Source organism: Arachis ipaensis, chromosome B7 (genome assembly GCF_059453495.1).
Source record: "Arachis ipaensis isolate K30076 ecotype BB chromosome B7, ASM5945349v1, whole genome shotgun sequence".
Classification (NCBI taxonomy): domain Eukaryota; kingdom Viridiplantae; phylum Streptophyta; class Magnoliopsida; order Fabales; family Fabaceae; genus Arachis; species Arachis ipaensis.
In genome coordinates this window covers 22,270,563-22,281,217 of record NC_142442.1, presented here as the reverse complement: position 1 = coordinate 22,281,217, position 10,655 = coordinate 22,270,563, and the positions used below count along the sequence as shown (strand labels likewise).

The window sequence follows — 10,655 nt, the reverse complement described above, 5'->3', positions numbered from 1 at the left end:
GATCCTGAAATTGAAAGAACTCTTTCACGTATTAGGCAAGCTCGACGTCGGTTAGCCTCTGAGGGTGGTGAAGTGATTGTTATCGATTCACCAGTCTCATCTGAGGGCGAATCTGAACCGCCATCTGAGAGTGATACAAGCTCATTTACTACTGATTCAGTTGATTCACTTGCAGGTAACATGGCAGCACCTAGGAGGATCACTCTCCAGGAAGCTAGAGCCCCAGATTTTACATTGCAACCGTATCAAGTGCGTCACCCAAATCTGGCTGCAGATTTTGAACTAAAGACTGCACTAATCAACTTGATGCCCAAGTTTCATGGCTTACCTGCTCAGGAGCCTATCAAGCACCTTAGGAATTTCCAGACAGCCTGTTCTACTGTTAGGCGTCATGGTGCAGATGAAACCTCTATTCTGTTAACCGCCTTCCCATTTTTTCTTGAGGGAAAGGCGAGGGAATGGTACTATACCCAACCTGAAGAAATTGTTACTAACTGGGATACGCTTAGAAGAGAATTTTTGGAAAAATACTTTCCAGCTAAAGTTATTGATAGATTGAGGAAAGAGATTTCAATGATTATTCAGGGCGAATCTGAGACTCTCTATGAATATTGGGAGTGCTTCAACAATCTACTGGACGTATGCCCCCATCACATGATTGATAGACTAGTATTGATCAGCTACTTCACTCAAGGCATGAACCCCCAAGATAAGACTACACTGGATGGTGCTAGTAATGGTTCCCTGAAAAAGTACATGACCGCAGATGAAGCATGGCAACTGATTAGCGACTTAGCTGAGTCCACTAGGAATCACAGGCAGAGGTGTAGCCACTCAAAAGCTATTGCAGAGGTTTCCTCTAGCATTGAAACTACTGCTCTTAACCAGAGTATATGTGAAATGACCAACCTACTGAAGCAGATGCAGTTAAATCAACAACAAGCACAACAAGCTCAACCTCCCTCACCACAACAAAGCCAACAGTTGGTTCCACAAAGAGTATGTGGGATCTGTGCTGATTATAGTCATTATACTAATGAATGTCCGCAGCTCCAACAGGAAGACAACACTGTGGCAGCCACTCACAACTTCTATGACTGCCCGGATCAAGGATACAATCAACAAGGTGGCAACTACAACTAAGGTGGCAACTATAACCACGGATGGCAGGACAACTCCAACCAAGGTTGGAGAGATAATTCTAACCATAGTTGGAGGGACAACTATAACAGAGGAGGCAGAGATAACAATGGAAACCAGAGGTGGAATAACAATAACAACAACAGACAACTGAATCAGAACCAACCTTACAGAGCACCTCACCTAAGATAGTCCCAATGACCCCAGCACAACCAACAACAGGTTCCTCAGATCACTTACTCCAATTCCTCATCAAATGACAAGATGCTCCGTTCTCTTGCACAAGGACAACAAGACATGCAGACGCAGCTGAACTCTACTTTAAATGGTCTGACTGCCACTTTACAAGCTCTCGTCTACCGGTTAGATTCATCACCTAATTCCACCAATCAACCTTCAAACTTCAGTGGAATTCCTTCTCAACCCATACCTAATCCCAAAGGTGGCATCAATACCATCACTTTGAGGTCCGGAACCACATTGCAGGAGAGGAACCATGAGGAGCCAAGCCCACCAGAACACATCCTAGCTGAAGATGTGGTGGAAGTGGAAGATGCTGAAGAGGAAGAGGATGTGCAAAACATAGTTAAAGAAGAAGCAGCTCAACCACAGAATGAAATACCAAAGGATGCAGAAGCTGCAAGTAACGCCATCCCTATCCCATTTCCACACCTTGCAAGGAAGCCCAGAAAGCAGATGGAACTTGATCCCAAAATGGTAGAAATATTCAAAAAGGTTGAGGTAACTGTTCCCCTTTTTGATGTTATTCAGCAGGTACCTAAATATGCAAAGTTTCTAAAGGATTTGTGCATACATAAAGATAAAATTAATGAATTAGAAACTATTCCTTTAGGTAGTTCTATATCTGCTTTAATGGGAGGTATAGCTGAAAAATGTAGTGATCCAGGTCCATGTATGGTTAACTGTACCATTGGAGGTGTAATTTTTTCTGACTACATGTGTGATCTAGGAGCGTGTGTTAGTATAATGCCATTGTCTATATATGATACTTTGAGGCTCCCTCCCTTAAAAAGGTCGGCAGCTCATTTTGTATTAGCAGATAAAAGCATTATTACAGTAGTTGAAGTTGCTGAAGATGTATTAGTGAGCATTAAGGGGCTCACATTTTCTATTGACTTCTATATCCTGGAAATGCCCTCTAATGACTTAGGAAGACCATCATCAATCCTGCTTGGAAGACCTGAAAACTTCAAAGTTCAAGCTGGATGCATTCTAAGGAACTTACTCCTTTGAATAGATGGCAGAACAGTGAGTTTCAGTTTAAATGAAGCTATGAAGCACCCTCCAGAAGATTATTCTATCTTCTAGTGCGACATCATTGATGAAACTGTAGCTGAAGTTCACCAAGAAGAAATGGAAGAGAGGCACATGGAGCAAGGTCCAAGTGTGGGGACACTTTCTGAAAACAATGAGAACCCTTTGCCATTATCACTAGCCCTGGATGATCCAGAACCTAGCCAAGAGCCTAAATCATAATTAAAGCCCCTCCCTCCACACCTCAAGTATGCTTACCTTGAGGGTAATCAGAAATTTCCAATTATCATTGCAAGGGAACTCACTTCCCAACAAGAAGAACAACTGCTTAATGTGCTGAGAAAACATAAAAAAGCAATTGGATGGAGCTTGGCGGATATAGTAGGCATCAGCCCTCAAGTTTGTGAACACAGAATATTCTTAGAAGAGGGAGCAAAGCCTGTCCGTCAACCTCAAAGAAGATTGAATCCCGCCATCTTAGAAGTTGTCAAGAAAGAAGTGACCAGGCTACTTGAAGCGAATATCATTTACCCCATCTCAGACAGAGAATGGGTCAGTCTAGTACAAGTGGTGCCCTAAAGTCTGGAGTCACAACAGTAAAGAATGAGCACGGAGAGCTCCTGACAACTAGAGTGCAGAATTCATGGAGAGTTTGAATTGACTTTAGGCGTCTCAACCAAGCCACTCGCAAGGATCATTACCCCTTGCCATTCATTGATCAGATGCTTGATCGCCTGTCAGGTAAATCACATTACTGCTTTTTAGATGGTTATACAGGCTACTTTCAAATTCATATAGCTCTTGAAGATCAGGAAAAGACTACTTTTACATGTCCTTTTGGGACTTATGCTTATAAAAGAATGCCTTTTGGCTTGTGTAATGCACCTGCTACTTTTCAAAGATGCATGATGAGTATCTTTTCAGATCTTATTGAGAACTGTATGGAAGTTTTTATGGATGATTTTAGCGTATATGGTGATTCATTTATCCTTTGGTTGGATAGTTTATCTAGAGTGTTAGACAGGTGTGTTAGTACAAACCTTGTGTTGAATTTTAAAAAATGTCACTTTATGGTAAAACAAGAAATTATACTAGGACATGTTGTGTTTAATACTGGTATTTCTGTCGATCCAGCAAAGGTAGATGTTATTTCTAGTTTACCTTACCCCTTCTCCGTGAGGGAAGTTCGTTCGTTCCTTGGCCACGTAGGTTTTTACAGGAGATTCATTAAGGACTTCAGTAAGGTAGCATTGCCTTTATCCAGATATTGAGTTTGAGTTCAGTGTGGATTGTATGCAAGCATTTGATAAGCTGAAGATCGCCCTGACTCAAGCTCCAATTGTGAGAGGACCAGACTGGAGCCAGCCATTTGAAATTATGTGTGATGCTTCCAACCATGCAGTAGGAGCAGCGCTGGCTCAGCGCGAAGGTAAGAATCCTTTTGTAATTGCTTATGCATCTAAGACCTTAGATGCTGCTCAATCTAATTACACTACTACTGAAAAATAGCTTCTTGCTATTATTTTTGCTCTGGATAAATTCCGAGCCTATTTACTTGGTACTAAGGTAGTAGTGTACTCAGACCATGCAGCTCTAAAACCTCATAGGAAGATAGTAATTGTGTTTAATTGAGTGGTTTTATCAAGTCTTTACCTACTTATTCATATGGATTGCATGATTTTATAATTCCTTCCTAGTATTGTTTATGGTTGAAAACTTGCTTCCTAGAGATCTTTTAATTATGTATTTTAATTCTCCTTTATCTCATTCGATGCCGTGATCCGTGTGTTAAGTGTTTCAGGCTTCATAGGGCAGGAATGGCTTAGAGAATAGAAAGGAAGCTTGCAAAGATGGAAGGAACACAAGAAACTAAGGAGATGACCAGCGAACACTGACACGAGTGCATGGCTCACGCGAGCGCGCGAAACGAAGAAATAGCAGCGACGTGAACACGTGCCTGACGCAAACGCATGGTTTGGAGTCTGCACGAATGACGCGAACCCGTGGACGACGCGTACGCGTGACCTGCGCGATTTGCAGAAATTACAGAATACGCCGGAGACAATCTCGGGCCGCGTTTTATTCTAATTTTTGGCCCAGAAACACAGATTAAGGCTAGGGAACATGCAGAGACTCAACACGCACCCACACACATTCAGATACATCGATATTAGGATTACTCTTAGTTTTAGATCTGAATGGAGATTAGCTTTACATTAGTAGTTTATGCTTTTGCTTTGGATTTTGGATGCTGAAGAGTCATTACCTCCGTGAAGACATCACTTTAGTTTGTTTCCTTATTCCTTTACTTTTATTAGTTGCTCATTGACCCTATTCAAATAAGTATGTTCCATTTTGGATTTATTAATATATAGAGTTACTTTTACTTTTAATTAATTTTAATTTTATATTTTATTTAATTTAATTTATTATGTCTTCTTATATTTTTATGAGTATTAATTCCATGTCAATGGTGTAAATTTTCTACTTGACATGGGAGTTGATTAAAAGGAGACACTTGAGTTGGAATGCTCAAGTGCTTAGTTAAATTGGACATTGTTGGCTAATTCTGTATCTACTAACGTCTAACGCTAGACCTTCCCAAGAGAGAGGACTAGGATTTGCGGATAAGAGTTAGCTTAATCACTTGACTTTCCTTTATTTAGTAAGGGTTAACTAAGTGAAAACAACAACCTCTTTACACTACACTTGAGAAGATTCCAACAAGGATAGAACTTTCAATTAATCATTCTCCCAGTCAAGGCCTTTTAATATTAATAATAATTCTTAGTTTATTGCTTTAATTTACAGTTATTTTAAATTGCTCATTATCCAACTAAACTTTCTTGAAAATTCCTGATTAATAAATTAGCACCCATTTCTGCAACTCGTTGGGAGACGACCTGGGACTCATACTCCCAGTATTTTTTATTTCTAAAATTTGTGACAACTTTTCTAAATTGATGAGGCAAATCTTAGCTGGTTAAGAGCTATACTCACAACGTATTCTATGTTTTGATTTCTTAATTAGCCGACTTCTGCCGCTCGTTCAATAACTCTTGCAACTCCTCTTCTCCCACAATAGTTGGAATGTAGCTTTGTAGTGATGGACCATGTGGTATTTCTCGACACAATAGTAGCACAATCCTTTCTCTCGACGTGATTGTATATTAGCAGTGCTCAACTTCTTGAAGAGAGTGAAAGTGGGTAGTTTGGTTCCTTTTGATGAAGCAGAAGGGATGTCGTCTGGGTAGGAGGGTTCTGTGTTTTTGCTACTATGGTGGATTGTGAAACTGGGTTTAAAGTTCCATTAGGGGAAAAGCAGTTTGGACCTGAGTACTAGGCCGATTTATGTCTACTGAGGCCTAAGGTGGCATCATTTTTTTGTTCCTGTAACTAAGCTACAGATACCGCTTGAACATAGGATATGGGATGGGCTAAAAGTAATTAATATTTTTATTGTTCTTAGAGCCTAGCCATAAACAAGGAAATGATCTACTCTTCACTTAGCCTTAAGATCCTGTTAGTCAACTCCTCAAATTGACTTTGTTGTTCCTCCACCTTACCTTAAATGACTTTGATGAGCCTTGTGATAAGGTTGCAATTTTAGCAAAATCCAATCACCAACCTTAAATAACTTCTCATGCCTCTACTGGTTAGATCATTTCTTCACACGTTCTTGAGCCCTTTTCAATTGGTAGTGCAACTCTAGATCCAGAGCTCCTCTCACCCGAAGCATGACATCTACATCCTACACTAGGGAAGAGCAGCTGACATACTCTGGAATAGTACGGATGGCAAATCCATATAATGCCTCATAAGGTGACATTTCAATGGTAGAATGAAATGAAGTATTATGATAGTATCCAGTCCACATGAGATAAGATGACCACTTTCAAGATGAGTATGAGAAAAGACACATAAATACTGTCTAAGGTTTGATTAACGACATCCCATTTGTTTGGAGGGTGATAAGACGTGCTATACAATAATTTAGTATTATAGCTTTCAAATAACTGCTTCCAGAATCGACTGAGGAAGAGGGGATCACGATCAAACACAATTAAAGAGAGAAAGCCATGGTACCTGACTACATTAGTGAGGAATTTTTGTGCTACCACCTTGGCTGTAAACCTGGTCTTCAGTAGAGCAACTCGAGAAATCTTACTTAAGCAATCCACCACTACCAAAATATCTATGAAGCCACTAGATTTTGGTAGCTTAGTGATAAAATCTAAACTAATTCCCTCCCACGGCATATTTGGAACGGAAGTGGTTGCAATAGACCTTGAGGTCATGTTGGAATATATTTTGTGCTTTAGCACTCATCCCAATGGTCAATAAATTTGATGACATCCTTGCGCATACTTGGCCAAAAAAATGTCTTGCTCAACCCTTTATAACTCTTTAGAATACCCCCATGGCTTGCTGTGATGGTCGAATGGAATTGTTGCAGTAGAATCTCTCTTAAATCAGTATAATTGGGCACCTAAATTTTATCCCGATATTATAATAGCAACCAATCTTTGAAACTGTAATCAGAAGGTAACTCTCCAAGCTAGGTTTTGTCTCTGAATTATTTCATTTTTGCTACTTCTTGAGTAGCTTCTAATAGGGTAGGATTAAAAGCGAATTTAAATGTGGTGAAGCCTTAGAATTTAGCTATTGTGATATCTTTTTTCTTGCTGTGACATCTCATCGGCAATCCGATTGAATTTTCCTAATTGAAATTCAATCTCGAACTCATACCTAAGTAGCTCATAGAGGTAATATTGCTGTTCCGGAGTTAAGATCACTTGCGTTTGGAGTTTCTTGAGCCCTTGATGATCCGTTCTGATCACAAATCACCTTCCCAACAAGTAATGACACAACTTCTCCATTACTTGCGACTTCGCCACTACTTGCGTCACTACATACAACTTTGCACATATGCCGAAGCTTATGCCAACCTTGCTCCCAGTTTCTTGCAAAAAATCCTGCAGTAGAACTGCTCTGACCCTTGTGCTTGACACATTTGTCTCTACAACAAAAGATTTTGAGAAATTCGGCAAGGCAAGAATGGGAGTCTGAGTTATCAGATTCTTCAAATGGTGGAAGACTTGATGTGTCGCTGCTATCCATTGAAACACATTCTTCCTAAACAACTCAGTTAGAGAAAAAGCAAGTTGAGCATAAATCACGATGAATTTTTGGTAATAACCTATGAGACCTAATAATCCTCTTAGTTGTTTTAATAATTTAGGTTTTGGCCAAGCCACAATCGCTTCAATCTTTGTCAGGTCGACCTTCACACCCTCACCCAAAATAATATGGCTAGATATTCGACTAGTCTCAAAAAAGAGCATTTAGAATGCTTTGCAAAGAGCTAGTTCTCCCTTAGAACTTGTAGAGTTTGGGTTAAGTGTGCGAGTTGCTCCTCCTTAGTACGGGTATATACAAATATTTCATCGAAAAACACAGCAACAAATTTTCTTAAGAAAGGAAGGAAAGTTTTATTCATAATTACTTAAAAAATTGACGGTGCATTGGTGAGGCCGAAGGATACCTTAAATTCATATTGACACATGTGATTTCTAAATGTCGTCTTGCTAATATCCACCTCCCTCATACAAATCTAGTGATATCCACTACGCAATTCAATCTTTGAAAAATACATAATACCGTGTAATTCATCTAAAATTTATTCAATAGTAGATATTGAAAAATTATCTTTAATAGTGATGAAGTTGAAAGCTTTATAATCTACACAATACCTCCCCCCACCATCTTTCTTTTTCAATAAGAGTACAGGACTAGAGAAAGAACTATGATTGTCTTTTATTACACTAGTTTCTAATATTTCAGCAACCAGTCTCTCCATCTCCTCCTTCTAAAAATGGGGGTATTTATATGGCCAGATGCTGATAAGGGTTGCACCTGAGGTCAAATGAATTTGATGGTCCACCTTGCGACGTGGTAATAATTGCCTTGGTTCCTCAAAGATGTCACCAAATTCTTGCAGCACTTCAGAGATATTTCCTTCCTCTGTCTTTTCACCTTGATCATCTTTAGGACTCATAGCCTCTAAATGGAACAAGAAGGCTATTGCCTCACTTACATTAATTTTTCCGAGCTCTCAAAAGTTCAGTCATGCCTCTCCCAATAGTATTTCCCTTTGAAAAGTCATCCACTTCCCATTATACTTAAATTTTGTGAAGAGTTTGAGATAATTAATGCTGATGGTTCCCAACTTCAGCATTATCTAGTGAATACCCAACACTACATCAGCATCTTTCAAATCCAGGACATAGGTATCAATAGTGAACGCGTACACTTGCACAACTAGGATGAAGTCTTCGCACTTAGCCCCTCAGTGAATGAAATCACCATTGCCAACCACGACTTGAAGAGCATGAGCTGGGGTTAACGGCAGACCCAATTTCTTTGTGACAGAGGCATTGATGAAGTTATGGGTGATCCCCTTGTCAACGAGCATTGTCATCACCCAATTTGCATGCGTACCTTTCAATCGCAGCATCTTTGGGTGGAATTCACCCTCCAAGGCATTGAGCCTAATTCGTGGTGTTGCTACTCTTTATCATCCCTATCATTATTAGAATTTGACTCAGAATTCTCCGCAGCTAACTCTCGTAACTCCTCTTCTCCCAGCAATAGTTGGAACAAAGCTTTGCAGCAATGGCCCACGTGGTATTTCTTAACACAATAATAGCACAACTCTTTCTCTCAACGTGATCATATATCAACGGTGCTCAGCTTCTTGAAGGGAGTGGAAGTGGGTGGTGTGGTTGCTTTTGATGAATTAAAAGGGATTGTCACCAGAGTAGGAGGTTTTGTGTTTTTGTTGCTATGGTGGATTGTGGAACTGTGTTCAAAGTTCAAGTAGGGGGAAGCGGTACGAACCCAAGTATTGGGCCGACTTATGTCTACTGAGGCCTAAGGTGGCAGCATTTTTTGTTCATGTAACTATGCTACAGATACCACTTAGACATAGGATGTGAGTTAAGCTAAAAGTAATTCACATTTCTAATATTCCTGGAGCCCAGCCACAAGCAAGGAAATGATGCACTCTTCACTTATCCTTAAGATCCTGTTAGTCAAATCCTCAAATAGACTGATATTTCTCCACTATACCATTATGTTTCATCTCTTTAATGGCGATGCATGGATCATAGAACACATTATTTCCAAATCGGAGAACCATTAGGACACTCCCACGTGTATAGGATGTTGTTTTTCACCCCCGCAACACCACGCATAAGCAGCTCCCACCAAATGAAGAGACATCACCTCCTCTGTTCAATTGGCACATCAAATATCTCAAGCTATTTCCAAGCTCAAAACACCCAGCCATCCATACCATCTCCTTCAAACATCGGCAACTCAGACATCTTCACCTTCACATTGCGAGCCCAGTTCACTTTGAACCGACCTCCCTCGGACCTGTGGCTAGAGCCACCCCTATCGAGTCATCCCCTGGCCCTCTAGAATCATCAACTATCTACTTTAACTTCACATTATCTCGCAACAACTTCTCAATTGATTACAACGGCAAGTCCAAGGACGTGATTTGATGCTGAATTTCAACTGCCCTCTTGGTGGCTTCGGTGAGTCCGTGACTAGTGCATGGTTGTCGCCATCTCGTGCCGTAAGGTATTGGGTTAAGTCCCGCAATGAGCGCACCCTTGTATTTAGTTTCCAACATGAAGTTTGGAACCCTGAGCAGACTGCCGGTGATAAGTCAGAGAAAGTTGAGGATGATGTTTGCGAGTCGGTGGCTACCTAAGGAAACTCCGATTTAATCCACCATTAGCTCATTCTTGACAGATCCGATCGGGTGTTCATAATATGGAGTAAAAGGATTCGAAGTACTGGTTAAGCAGATTGACAATGATCTATGTCAAGATTTTTTGCTTATTAGAAAGTGTTAGCTCCTCCAATAGGTTAAGGAGATTTCCATCTATCATCTTTAGAGACTCTTAATGAAAGCACCAATTGATAGATACAATATAACAACAACAACAGCACTCCACACTAGAATTAACAACACAATCAAGTATATGAAGAATCAATAAAAGAGTTGAAAGTAAGAGAATGTATATAACAGAAAAAGGAAATAAGCAACACAAATTCTCCTTATTCGAATCAGGGAAGAAACTCCACTCAATTATCAAATCAATCATTACTTCTCACTCACTCTGCTCCTCTCTATTCATACCCCTCATTCTGCTACGTAACTAACT

At 40.1% G+C, this 10,655-nt stretch overlaps 1 non-coding gene across 1 annotated transcript; it reads right to left on the bottom strand.

Moving 5' to 3' along the window:
- Positions 1-552: 552 nt before the first annotated feature.
- On the bottom strand, positions 553-656 carry LOC148550567 (small nucleolar RNA R71). The gene has a single exon (XR_015893879.1). It is a non-coding gene; the product is annotated as a small nucleolar RNA R71 (small nucleolar RNA).
- Positions 657-10,655: the final 9,999 nt, after the last annotated feature.